This window comes from Ranitomeya variabilis, chromosome 1 (genome assembly GCF_051348905.1).
Source record: "Ranitomeya variabilis isolate aRanVar5 chromosome 1, aRanVar5.hap1, whole genome shotgun sequence".
Taxonomy (NCBI): Eukaryota; Metazoa; Chordata; class Amphibia; order Anura; family Dendrobatidae; genus Ranitomeya; species Ranitomeya variabilis.
Genome location: NC_135232.1, coordinates 567,434,312 through 567,448,317, shown reverse-complemented (window position 1 = coordinate 567,448,317; position 14,006 = coordinate 567,434,312). Strand labels below are relative to the sequence as shown.

Sequence of the window (14,006 nt, the reverse complement as noted above, 5' to 3'; positions counted from 1 at the left end):
AGGGCCGCGCTTAGTAACCCGATGTTTACCCTGGTTACCAGCGTAAAAGTTAAAAAAACAAACAGCACATACTCACCAGCGCGTCCCCCAGCCTCTGCTTCCTGACACTGACTGAGCGCCGGCCCTAAACTGAAAGTGAAAGCACAGCGGTGACGTCACCGCTGTGCTGTTAGGGCCGGAGCTCAGTCAGTGTCAGGAAGCAGAGGCTGGGGGACGCGCTGGTGAGTATGTGCTGTTTGTTTTTTTAACTTTTACGCTGGTAACCAGGGTAAACATCGGGTTACTAAGCGCGGCCCTGCGCTTAGCAACCCGATGCTTACCCTGGTTACCCGGGGACCTCGGCATCGTTGGTCGCTGGAGAGCGGTCTGTGTGACAGCTCTCCAGCGACCAAACAGCGACGCTGCAGCGATCGGCATCGCTGTCGCTATCGCTGCAGCGTCGCTTATGTGACGGTACCTTAATGAGAGAGAGAGAGATAGAGAGAGAGAGAGAGAGAGAGAGAGAGAGAGAGAGAGAGAGAGAGAGAGAGAGAGAGAGAGAGAGAGAGAGAGAGAGAGAGAGAGAGAGAGAGAGAGAGAGAGAGAGAGAGAGAGAGAGAGAGAGATAGATAGATAGATAGATAGATAGATAGAGATATATATATATATATATAGGCTTATAGTGCAGACTCAGCTTTAACGTAAGGGTATTCACATCCTAATTTGAGTAAGGGTTTAGGAATTACAGCTCTTTAATATGTAGCTGACTTCAAAAGGGACCAAAAGTAATTAGACAATTATCTCAAAAGCTCTTTAATGGGCTACATCAGCTTTTCCCTCATTATTCTATCTCCTATTAAGCAGCTAAAAGGTCTGGAGCTGATTCCAGATGTGGCATTTGGAAGCTGTTGCCGTGAATCCACAACATGAGGCAAAGGAGAGCTCAATGGAAGAAAAACAGATCATCATAATACTGGAAAAAAAGAAATTCATCCGAGAGATAGCAGAAATGTTAAGCATGGCTAAATCAACAAATTGGTATATTCGTAAAAAAAAAAAAAAAAAAAAGAGCACTGTTGCGCTTGGGAACTCAAGAAGGCCTAGAAGTCCACAGGAGATATCAGTGGTGGATGATGGCAGAATCCTTTCTATGCTGAAGAAAATATTTTACCAATATCCATCCAAGTGAGGAACACTCTCCAGGAAGTCTGTGTTTCAGTATCCAAGTTTACAATAAAGAGAAGACTAAATGAGAGCAAATACCGAAAGCTCACCATAAGGTGCAATTCATCAGCCTGAAAACACGAAGGCCAGAATAGACTTTGCTAAAATCATCTAAAAAAGCAGCTCAGATCTTCAAAAGCAAAACTAAGATCAACCTGTAGTAGGATGATGGGAAGAAGGCTTGGAATGGCTCCTGATCCTCGGCATATCGCATCCATTCCTCTGTAACACATGGGGGAGGAAGTGTGATGGCGAGGGCATGCGTGGCTGCCAATGACACTGGGTCACCAGTGATTATTGATGATGTGACTTGAAGACAGAAGCAGCCGGATGAATCCTGTGTGTGCTGCTTCACAGGACAGATGGACAATGACCCAAAATATCAAAAGCTGAAGACAAAACTTAAAGTGATATTCCCACAAACCAAGATCATTTTAATCAACATTTTAATTAATAGATCTTGGTATAATAATTTTCACAATTGGATGTCTCCAAAATAATGTTCCTGTGCTGAGAATCTTATAAATGTGCCCCTGCTGTGTACTGTGCAATTGCCGCGACTGACCGTACCGGGACATGGTCTGATCTTACCACAGATCCTGGGCAGGGGGGGGGGAATCTTAGTTACTTATCGGCAATGGGATTATACAGAGCCCATGACAGCACACCTGAGGAAATCCGCCCATCAAGGACAAGAAACCTACTGACATAAAAGGGTGAAGCCTGTCCTCGGACCTTGAGAGAACTGAAAAGTGCAAGAACAGTACGGAAGCTGTAACTCACCAGGACTGGCTGGTGTCCGTAGGATCTGGAATAATGGCAGATATGAGATGCCACCACTGGCCAGGAGGCTGGTTGTATAAGGTTTTGTGCAGGCAGAGACCACTTTGCCAAAAAGTCTTCTGCTGATACGCTGTCACGTGTCTGCGCTTGCCAAGGCATGCCCCATGTCGAGTGCGCCGGAGACATGGCCACCCAGGTCTGCACATGCGCACGCTGATGACGAAGTGCAGTGGAAAGCAATGCGGCTGTGAAATGCTGGGTCTGTTGATGCGCAGAGCTCGCCTGAGGGCTCCCTGAACACAACGCACCAGAATGTAATAAAGTTTGACTCTGAAATGATGGGGGGGGTCATTCCATGGTAGCTTACGTTACAACACATTATAGTAACTTACGTTACAAAGCTGATGGTAACTTACCTTACAATAAGGTTAAATCCATCTGATGGTAACTTTCTGTAACCTAAGTTACCATCAGCTTGGTAACCTTAGTTACTATATTGTGTTGTAACGTAAGTTTAGAGTTCTTGTAATACGAACTGTTGCTTTTAACTTGAGAGGTTAAAATACATTTTTTAAAGTTGCTGGGACTATGGTGTTTTAATACAATAAAAATAGTGCTTCTCCCCTGTTTACCAGAACAGAAAACTTGGCAGACTCATGAAGGACAATTGCCTTTTTTTGTAACTCAAGTTACGAATAACACTGTATTTTGTATTTAATTTTATTCTTGAAAAATCAAACTGTGTTGAAATCTATAGAGAATAGGTTTAATGTACAGTATACAGTCACTCCTTTTTGTGCCGGCCTTCAAAGAACAGTCTGTAGCCAGTTTTTGGCTTGTGAATGTAACATAAGTAAAGGTACCGTCACACTCAGCGACGCTGCAGCGATATAGACAACGAGCCGATCGCTGCAGCGTCGCTGTTTTGGTCGCTGTAGAGACGTCAAACACAGCAGCTCCAGAACGATGCAGGAGCGATCCTGTGACATAACGGCGACTCACTTATCGTTCTCACAGGTCCTTAGCTCCATGTAAAACATCGCTGACATCGTTGCTTTTGATGTCAAACACGACGATACACGCCGATCTGACGACCAAATAAAGTTCTGGACTTCTAGCTCCGACCAGCGATATCACAGCGGGATCCAGATCGCTGCTGCGTGTCAAACACAATGAGATCGCTATCCAGGACGCTGCAACGTCACGGATCGTTGTCGTTCTCGTTGTAAAGTTATTTAGTGTGAAGGTACCTTTATCATGAAATGACCCTGGGGAGGTCTGAAACAGAACACTGGAGGTGTGGTTGTGGTGTCCCTCCGGTATACAGTGGAGGTATGACCACCAGGAGAGGTACCGCCCTTTTATTCAGTAGGTTTCCTGTCCTTGATGGACAGATCCCTCTCTCAAGTGGTGCTGCCATGGGAGAAGGGGGGTAAAAAAAAAAGGGATGCAGACAGGACAGTACAGGATCAGAGGATTCTCTTTCTTTCTTTGAATTAACATAAATTGTTTAAAAACAGGCAGGGAAATGTTTTACCTGTCCCGTCTGTATCCTCTCTTCTGCGTCCTCCCCTGCCCAGGATCTGTGGTATGATCAGACCATGTCCCTGTACGGTCAGACACGGCCATTACACAGGCCATGGCCTTCGGACTTCAGGCGGTCATTGCTACAAAACCACACACCTGAGGACAACAGTTATGAAGATGGCCATGGCCTCCAGAAATTTCTGTTCAACCCATTTAATAAAACCTGACAGTCTCCACTTCAATCACATCTCAGTTCTTTCATTACAAATCAAAAATAGTAAAGTAGCGGCCTGCAGAGCTGAAATCACGAAGATTCTATCACGGTCCAAAAATTCCTGGATCTGTGTACGTCAATGTTCGCTGCCCCCTTCTGTCTGCCCAGGCGTAGGAGTGGGGATGAGAACATCTTCTGTATATTCTGTGGTTACTGTAATGTTTGGGATTTGTAGCTCATCATCATGGGCTAGGTGAAGTCAGAGGTGGCATATAGTCTATGTCCAAGGATTCTCATGTGATCACCTATTAGCTTCCATAAGGAGCTACAGAGCCTGTGCTGTAAGGAGGCAGACAGGTCCCCCCTCGCCTGTGGGACCATCTATCACCAATTCTCCTATCTCCCCTGTACCAGCTGCTCCGCAGCACCTTCCCTGCCCCCACACCACCAGGATGAAATCACTATTTATCTGCACTTAGCCATGCAACGAATTCAACATATTCACTGGGGTCTGATCTTCACCCCATTGGTCAGAGGTCACGCTCCCCCTGAGCCGGTGCGGCAAGACCTATTAATACAGGCATATCCCTCACGACACTCCAAGCCCGAGGTGTTGCCCTGCCATGCATCATGCCAAATATTATTCTACAGGCCAAGGAAAATATCCTTGGAAATCAAGTAGGTGAAATGTGCAAGTATGAACATACCCAAAGTGGAAGGCCCCTTCCCAACATAGGATATACTACCACATCGGGCTCAGGAGGGGAGCCTGCAACCTGCCCGCTGTATTGGCGGAATCAGCCTTCACCATGTGCTGCTGTCAATCACTGACAACAGCATTTAATTGCAGGATAAAATAAATAATTAAAATATAAACTTAAATATTAAAAGCGAAACAAAAAATTCCTTTACAATAAAAGAATAAATCATTCTTGGCATTACCACATCTGAAAAAACGTCAATCTGTGCAAAAATAAAATGGCAGGGCCTATACAATATGTGCATTAATAGAAAAAAATAACGTAAAAGCGGTAAAAATGTTGTATGAAGCCCAAACTGGTATCAATAAAAAACACTCACCACTCCTCTGACAATAAAACCTCACAGGCTGCAGAAGATGGCAGCAACATTTTTTTTTATATAGGGGAAAAAAAAATTAAAATCTGTGCTTCGTACTTGTCTTAATTGTACTGACTGCAACCAAGACAGGTGGTTATAAAACCAGCTTTGCGGGAGCCTTATTTTTATATTACCCGCCATGTGATGGGAAATTTCTCCAGTTTGTCACTACCTTGCACTAATAACGTGTATGTGTCATTCAAAGCAAGTCCTCACATGGGGAGGCCGGCAGAAACAGGAAAAAGCTGGGAGAAGGAGAGGAAAAAGAAAAACTGGGCGCAGTAAGAAGGGTTAGTGTCAATCCTTGCGGGCGACATTCACACATCTATGTCAGCGTCCCCGGCCAAGACAAACGGGACAGTTACCATTCTCTAGGTCATCTTAGCTGCCTCCGTTGCTGTGTGTCACAGTCTGAGCTAGGACCGCCATGTACGGACTGTCAGCGTGGTCTCCTCACAGACATATGAGGCCGAGGAGGACCAGAAAAAAATACATACAAAATTGGGCCGTTTCCCTTGGTTGGAATGGATCTGTGAATGGTGACTTCCTGTCTATAAAATCCCTGTCATCTCCGCTTTGAATGATCAGCCCTCTATAACCCTGCCTACATCACTGATTGGCTGCTTCCTGCGTACACTGTGCATAGGCAGAAAGCTACCGATCAGTGGTGGGGTGGGGCTATACAGAGCAGCAGGACTAGATAAAACAAGACAACTAGTCCTCTAGTGATGACTACGGAAATTAAAATGATTTTATCAAAACTACAGCAAGTAACCCAGTGTGTGACATATTGCTGGAATCAGGGTCTCAGACCCTACATTATACAAAAGCCTGGTGACAGGTTTTCTTTAATCATCATCACAGAGATTATGGCGGACACGCCTAGTTATAAGACTGTATGTATGAGCCCGATCAGAGACCCACTAAGAGTCCTGCAATATGTTCACCGCTGAAAGAGAGAATTTTCCCCTGACTTGAAAATTCGTTCCGGGCATGCTCAGAATGAAAAAACGGGATATGTCGCTGAATTCCTGTGTTTGACGGTCAGCGACGGATCCTGCGCCCATAGGCTTCCATTGTAGCCAACGACAGACAGCGCAGGACCTGTCGCTGAGTGATTTTCCGACGGGCAGGAAAAACGTTCCTCTGAACATTTTCTCTGCACGACAGACCGTTATTTTCCGACGGATCCAGTGCACGATGGATGAAACAGATGGCCATCCGTCACAATCCGTCGCTAACACAAGTCTATGGGAAAATGCAGGATCCTGCAGAAAAATTTGCAGGATCCTGTTTTTTACAAACTCGACAGATTTCGACAGGAGGAAAAAGACAGAAATGTGAAAGAGGCTTACGACCCCAGGTCAGCATCAGCAGTGCTTGCAGGATGCGTTTTTTCTCTATTGACTTGCATTAGCGACGCAGTGCGACGCATTGCCACACGTCGCAACCGTCGTGCAACGGTTGCGTCGGACCGTCGCCACCAAAAAACGTTGCTTGTAACGTTTTTTGGTGCGTCGTTCCCGTCTTTTCCGACCGCGCATGCGCTGCCGGAACTCCGCCCCCCCGCACCTCACAATGGGGCAGCGGATGCGTTGAAAAACAGCATCCGCTGCCCCCGTTGTGCGGTGCATTCACTGCTAGTGTCAGTGCGCTGCAACGTCGCAATTCGTCGTGCGTCGTCCGACGCTAGTGTGAAAGTAGCCTAAGTGAGAAAATCTGCAAAGAAAATCAGCTGCATAACAGCAACATGTGAACATATCCCAATACCGGGTTACAAGCAGGACACATCCACAGACCACGAACTGTACACACACAACCGCCACACACACACACACAACCGCCACACACACAACCGCCACACACACAACCGCCACACACACACACACACACACACACAACCGCCACACACACAACCGCCACACACACAACCGCCACACACACACGCCACACACACACAACCGCCACACACACACACACAACCGCCACACACACCCGCCACACACACACGCCACACACACACAGAACCGCGCCACACACACAGAACCGCCACACACACAGAACCGCCACACACACAGAACCGCCACACACACAGAACCGCCACACACACAGAACCGCCACACACACAGAACCGCCACACACACAGAACCGCCACACACACAGAACCGCCACACACACAGAACCGCCACACACACAGAACCGCCACACACACAGAACCGCCACACACACAGAACCGCCACACACACAGAACCGCCACACACACAGAACCGCCACACACACAGAACCGCCACACACACAGAACCGCCACACACACAGAACCGCCACACACACAGAACCGCCACACACACAGAACCGCCACACACACAGAACCGCCACACACACAGAACCGCCACACACACAGAACCGCCACACACACAGAACCGCCACACACACAGAACCGCCACACACACACAGAACTGAGCCAAAGCCTCAGCAGCTGTTGAAAGTTTGCTACGAAGTTAAAAGTTTCCTAAATAGAAGCGTTATTTATTATAATATTCACTTTTATCAATAAACAAAATGCAAAAAGAATGAAAATTCACATCAGTAACTGGTGACCGCCCTGTGGCCTCTTCTACATACAATCGTGCGCAGTTTAAGGAACTCGGCAGGAGGTTGTGGCAAACATCTTGGAGAACTGACCCTAGATCCTCCGTATGAGGCTTGTGCAGATCCTTCATGTGATCCCACAGACGGGATAATGGGAGATCAGACGCCTCTATGATGGTGTTACATGATGGATAAGGATCTGCCTGGATTTCTCAGCATTCTGCACACCATTACTCCTGACCATATCCCCAACTCTACCAGCTGAAATGCAGCCACAGACGGGCAGACCCTCCACACTTCTACTGTGCCGCTCCCCAGCACGCTGCCTTCTGCTACACCCAAACATTTCACATTTTCACCCATCAGTCCAGAGCACCTGCTGCCACTTCTTTCTGCACGATTCTTTCAAGAAGAGTAGTGATGAGCGAGTATACTTGTCACTCGAGATTTCCGATCACGCTCAGTTGGGCTCCAAGTATTTGTGACTGCTCAGAGATTATGCTTGTGTCCCCCCCCTCCCATGATTTGCGGCTGCTAGACAGCCTGAACACATGTGGAGATTCCCTAACAAACAGGCAACCCACACATGTATTCAGGCTGTCCAGTAGTCGCAAATCATGCGGAGGGGGGGGGGGGAATTCTCGGAGACCACCCGAGCAAGGAGTATACTCGCTCAGCACTACTTGTGGACAAACATCTCCGCCCAGATGGCTGCTGCAGTCACACTAGCCACTGTCACTTCTGAGTTGATGGCACTGCTGGACCCCTCCTGATTTCAAATGGAAGAATACAGTGACTTTCACCCTCCCTCCCAGACCAATGTGTCTACAGTCTTCAATGGTGGCCATTTCTTGGTGTCCTCAATGCTAAGAAACACTTAGCCATCAGGGGCGCACCCAACTGGCTCCAAAATTATTCTGCAGCCAGACAACTACACGTCAGGGTGCTCGTAGCCTGGCCCCCGCGGGGACATCGGGGTGCGGCCCCCGCGGGGACATCGGGGTGCGGCCCCCGCGGGGACATCGGGGTGCGGCCCCCGCGGGGACATCGGGGTGCGGCCCCCGCGGGGACATCGGGGTGCGGCCCCCGCGGGGACATCGGGGTGCGGCCCCCGCGGGGACATCGGGGTGCGGCCCCCGCGGGGACATCGGGGTGCGGCCCCCGCGGGGACATCGGGGTGCGGCCCCCGGTCACATGACCAGAGAACACAATTAGGGGACATAACCCCCGAGCTGCCACTTTCTCATACAGGGGGCAGGCGCAGCTTTACGCAGGGTATTATTTCACCACCCAGGGGGCAGGAAGACCCTCAAACCACTCATGTCGGGGTCAGCAGAGGTCGTGGCAGTTCAGACCGGTTAACGAGAAACAAAAATCAAGCAGAAAGCCCCACACATCACATTACACAGCCCCCTCATAGGAATAAGGACAAAAGTACAGAAACAGTTCACACCAGATTGCATCAAGCCACCCAGGAACTACAACTCCCAGCAAAGCTCCCACTTCTACAACAGGACCTGGTGCCACTTGTAGATGTCCCTGGCTAGAAATGCAGCGTACGCGGCGCTGCCGTCACTCACCCTCCGGTTTGTTCCCCGCACACTCACGGGATCCGTGACGTTGCCTCTCCGCGCTCCGGGGTGTCAGGGCACTGACGCGGGAGTCTCCCAGACTTCATACGACACTAACGCGCATGCGCGGAGAGTTAAGGGAAAGCCGGGGCAAGGGGACATGGCGCATGCGCCGTACGGCTTCCTAACATTCCGTACATGCGTAGCAACAGGTATTTGACGCGTGCGCACAAGGCGAAATGCGTCAGACCGGAAATAACGCATAAATCAGCTGGAACGTACTAAGATACAAACTGGCTATATAACACTGGTAATGGCGCCAACGAGATTGTATGACACTGAACCAGCACCCCCTGCTGTCCGGTTTTATACACTGCACCTGCGCCCTGTTGTCCTTTAGGCTATGTGCACACGTTGCGGATTTTCCCGCAGCAGTTTTCCATGCGTTTTAGGGTATGTTTCCACATTCAGGAACTGCGTGTTTGACGCTGCGTAGAGCCACAGCGTCAAACACGCAGCGTCCAGATGTTACAGCATAGTGGAGGGGATTTCATGAAATCCCGTCTCCACTATGTGGTAAAACACGCATGCGGCAGACCCACATAAACGGACATGCAGTGCGGCTTTTCAGAACGCAGCATGTCTGTTTACAATGTGGCGACGTTTCGTCGCCACGCCGTAAATTTACCATAGACTATCGTTAGATGCGATAAAATTGCATCTAATGATTAGTCACATGCGTAGAAACTGCATACAATCAGCTTACTATGCATGTCCATGCCGACTCACCTGTCCCGCCGCCCGAAGTCCCTCGTCCACTGCAGTTCTCGTGATAGCTTAGCTTACCGCGAGAACTGCCGTGCACGTGACCGGGCATTATCTCCGGTCACTAGTCTGGTTCTCGCCAACAGCTGATTGTGAGAACGCTGCAGTGTAGGTGATCGCTGGAGAGTCATCTCCGGCAATCATCTACAGGCTCTGCTATATCTGGATGTCAGGCATCCAGATGTAGCAGAGCCGGACTCGTCTAGACTGTGCACACACAACATGCGACACAACATACACCATACAACATACACCATGCGACATGCAACAACATGCGACGACATGCTACATGCGACAACATGCTACATGCGATGACATGCAACATGCGGCAACATGCACCAGGTGACAACATACGACATGCACCATACAACATGCAACATACACCATACAACACATACAATACATACAAATAGACATACAGTACATTAAACATACAGTAGATTACATACTCACCATCACTTGTCACTTTGAGCCCAATGTCACCTGTAAAAAATATTAAAATAATAAACAAACAATATACTCCCTGATCCGCAGATATCCACGGGTGTCCCACGACGATCTACTGTGGAGAGCAGCAGCATCAGCTCATGCGACCGCTCTCCAGGGGCTCCAGGAATACAATGATGGAAGATATCCTTCCACAATGTATTCCCCACAATGTATTCCTACACCCCTATGAGAAAATAGTCCCTAGTCTCACTTCTGGCACTGCTATGTCAAAAAGTTCCCACGCAGCAATGCCATAAAGTGAGACCCTGAACTGAGGTAACCTCTCAGTGATGCACTGCAGGAGCCATTGTCTCCTGTCAGTGTGTCACTGAAGGTCCTATAGAGCAGTGACATCACCCGATGTCACTGTTCTATAGGGGAGATCGTCGTGGGACACTCGTTATTAATTGGACTACGGCGGACAGGTAGTATACGGTTGGTTTATTATTTTTAATTTTATGCAGGTGATCGAGTATGGTAAGTATGGTTAAATTAAGAATATTAAAATACTTTTTTCTGGCTGTGTCTTTATTTTTTTTTTAACTCTTTCACTACTCTAGGATTAATAATGGATAGGCATCTTATTGACGCCTCTCCATTATTAACCCGGCTTAATGTCACCTTACAATAGCAAGGTGACATTAACCCCTTATTACCCCATATCCCACCACTACACGGGAGTGGGAAGAGAGGGGCTAAGTGCTGGAATTGGCGCATCTTACAGATGCGCCATTTCTGGGGCGGCTGGGGGCTGGTATTTGTAGCGGGGGGGGGCAATATCCATGGCCCCTATCAAGGCTATGAATATCAGCCTGCAGCTGTCTGCGTAGCCTTTCTGGCTATAAAATATAGGGGGACCCCACGTAATTTTTTGGGGGGGTCCCCCTATCTTTATAGTCAGTAAAGGCTATGCAGACAGCTGCGGGCTGATATTTATAGCCTAGAGAGGGGTCATGGGTATAACCCCTTCCCAGGATACAAATATTGGCTCCCGTCCGTCGGCTTTCCCCCTCTGGCGCAGAAAATTGCGCTGGGGCCCACGCCATTTTTTTTCCCATTTTTTTTTTTTTATTAACCATTCATTCATAAACATCGGCCTTGCTATTACATATCTACTAGATGGTGGCCCGATTCTAACGCATCAGGTATTCTAGAATATGTATGTAGTTTATTTACGAAGTGGTGTTTAAATCCCGCTGCAATATCGCTGATTGGCCGCGGGCGACCGGGCGCGAGCAATCAGCGAAGCGTGGTTTAAATCCGGCGCCAATTCACGGCCGGACTGCACCTGTCGCTGATTGGTCGCGCCAGCCGCCCGCGACCAATCAGCGACACGGGTTTTCCGTTGCAGACAAACAGACCCTTAGACGATTATATATATACTAGATGGTGGCTCGATTCAAACACATTGGGTATTCTAGAATATGTATGTATGTATGTACGCCGCAGTGGGGGTTAAATTCCGTGCCAATATCGCTGATTGGTCGCAGCCAGCCATGTAGTATATAGCACAGCCACGTAGTATATAGCACAGCCACGTAGTATATAGCACAGCCACATAGTATATAGCACAGCCACGTAGTATATAGCACAGCAATGTAGTATATAGCACAGCCACATAGTATATAGCACAGCCACGTAGTATATAGCACAGCCACATAGTATATAGGACAGCCAACACAGTAGATAGCGCAGCCACGTAGTATATAGCACAGCCACGTAGTATATAGCACAGCAATGTAGTATATAGCAAAGCTCACGTAGTATATAACACAGCCACGTAGTATATAGCACAGCCAACACAATAGATAGCGCAGCCACGTAGTATATAGCACAGCCCACATAGTATATAGCGCAGCCCACATAGTATATAACACAGCCACGTAGTATATAGTACAGCCACGTAGTATATAGCACAGCGATGTAGTATATAGCACAGCCCACATAGTATATAACACAGCCACGTAGTATATAGCACAGCCAACACAGTAGATAGCGCAGCCACGTAGTATATAGCACAGCCACGTAGTATATTGCACAGCCACGTAGTATATAGCACAGCCACGTAGTATGTTGCACAGCCACATAGTATATAGCACAGCGATGTAGCATATAACACAGCCTACGTTGTCATGGTTCCCAATGGCAAGGGAACGTAAGAAACATATAAATAACGAATGAGCTCTCGGGTGATGGAAACTCGAGTTGACCGTGAGCTAAATCTACCACACAACTAATAGTAGCCAGGGAGCATACCTACGGCTTCCTAAATGCCACGCGCCAGCCGGAGGACTAACTACGCCTGGTAGAGGAAGAAACAGACCTGGCTTACCTCTAGTGAAATTCCCCAAAGATGATAGCAGCCCCCACATATATTAACCGTGATTTCAGGGGAAAAGACATACACAGTATGAAAGTAGATTTAGCAAAGAGAGGTCCACTTACTAGATAGCAGAAGGATACAAAAGAGGACTTCACGGTCAACTGAAAACCCTTTCAAAAAACCATCCTGAAATTACTTTAAGACTCCTGTGTCAACTCATCACACAGGAGTGGCAATATCAGACCACAAGAGCTTCCAGCAACAGAAAATGACAAAACTGTACACTGGACAAAAATACAAAAACGATAAGGACAATAAGTCCACTTAGCTGATCAGCAGACTAGTAGCAGGAACATGCAACCGAAAGGCTCTGGTTACAATGATGACCGGCAAGGAAATGACTGGAGAGCAAGGCTAAATAGGAAACTCCCAAACACTGCTGGAAGCAGGTGAACAGAAGCAGCAAAGTGCAAACAAGTCACCAGTACCACCAGCAACCACCAGGGGAGCCCAAAAAGCGGATACACAACAGTACCCTCCCCTTAAGGAGGGGGCACCGAACCCTCACAAGAACCGCCAGGGCGATCTGGATGAGCCCTATGAAAGGCACGAACCAAATCCGAGGCATGAACATTAGAAGCAGTTACCCAAGAATTATCTTCCTGACCATAGCCTTTCCATTTAACCAGATATTGAAGTCTCCGTCTGGAAATACGGGAGTCCAAGATCTTCTCTACGACGTACTCCAATTCACCCTCCACCAGCACAGGAGCAGGAGGTTCAGTAGAAGGAACCACCGGTACCTCATATCTCCGCAACAACGACCGATGGAACACATTATGGATAGCGAAAGATGCCGGGAGGTCCAAACGAAAGGAAACAGGGTTAAGAATCTCCAAAATCCTATAAGGACCGATGAACCGAGGCTTAAATTTGGGAGAAGAAACCCTCATAGGGACAAAACGGGAAGACAACCACACCAAGTCCCCAACGCGAAGGTGGGGACTGTTGTGAATTTGCTTTTTGCTCCCTCTAGTGGTTACTAGTTTTTTGACTCTGGTTTTTCTGTCATTCCTTTTATCCACACCTGGGTCGTTAGTTAGGGGTGTTGCTATATAAGCTCCCTGGACCTTCAGTTCTATGCCTGGCAACGTAGTTATCAGAGCTAGTCTGCTGTGCTCTTGTCTACTGATCCTGGTTCCAGTTATATCAGCTAAGTCTGCCTTTTGCTTTTTGCTATTTGTTTTGGTTTTGTATTTTTGTCCAGCTTGTTCCTAATCTATATCCTGACCTTTGCTGGAAGCTCTAGGGGGCTGGTGTTCTCCCCCCGGACCGTTAGACGGTTCGGGGGTTCTTGAATTTC

At 48.0% G+C, this 14,006-nt stretch overlaps 1 protein-coding gene across 1 annotated transcript in view; it reads right to left on the bottom strand.

Moving 5' to 3' along the window:
* Window positions 1-9,235, bottom strand: part of PALS1 (protein associated with LIN7 1, MAGUK p55 family member) — a 63,049-nt gene extending 53,814 nt beyond the window's left edge. Inside the window, exon 1 of the mRNA XM_077257275.1 lies at window positions 9,016-9,235. The gene's annotated coding sequence lies outside the window, so the exon portion shown is untranslated. The remainder of the gene's footprint in view (window positions 1-9,015) is intronic.
* Between the last annotated feature and the right edge of the window lie 4,771 nt (window positions 9,236-14,006).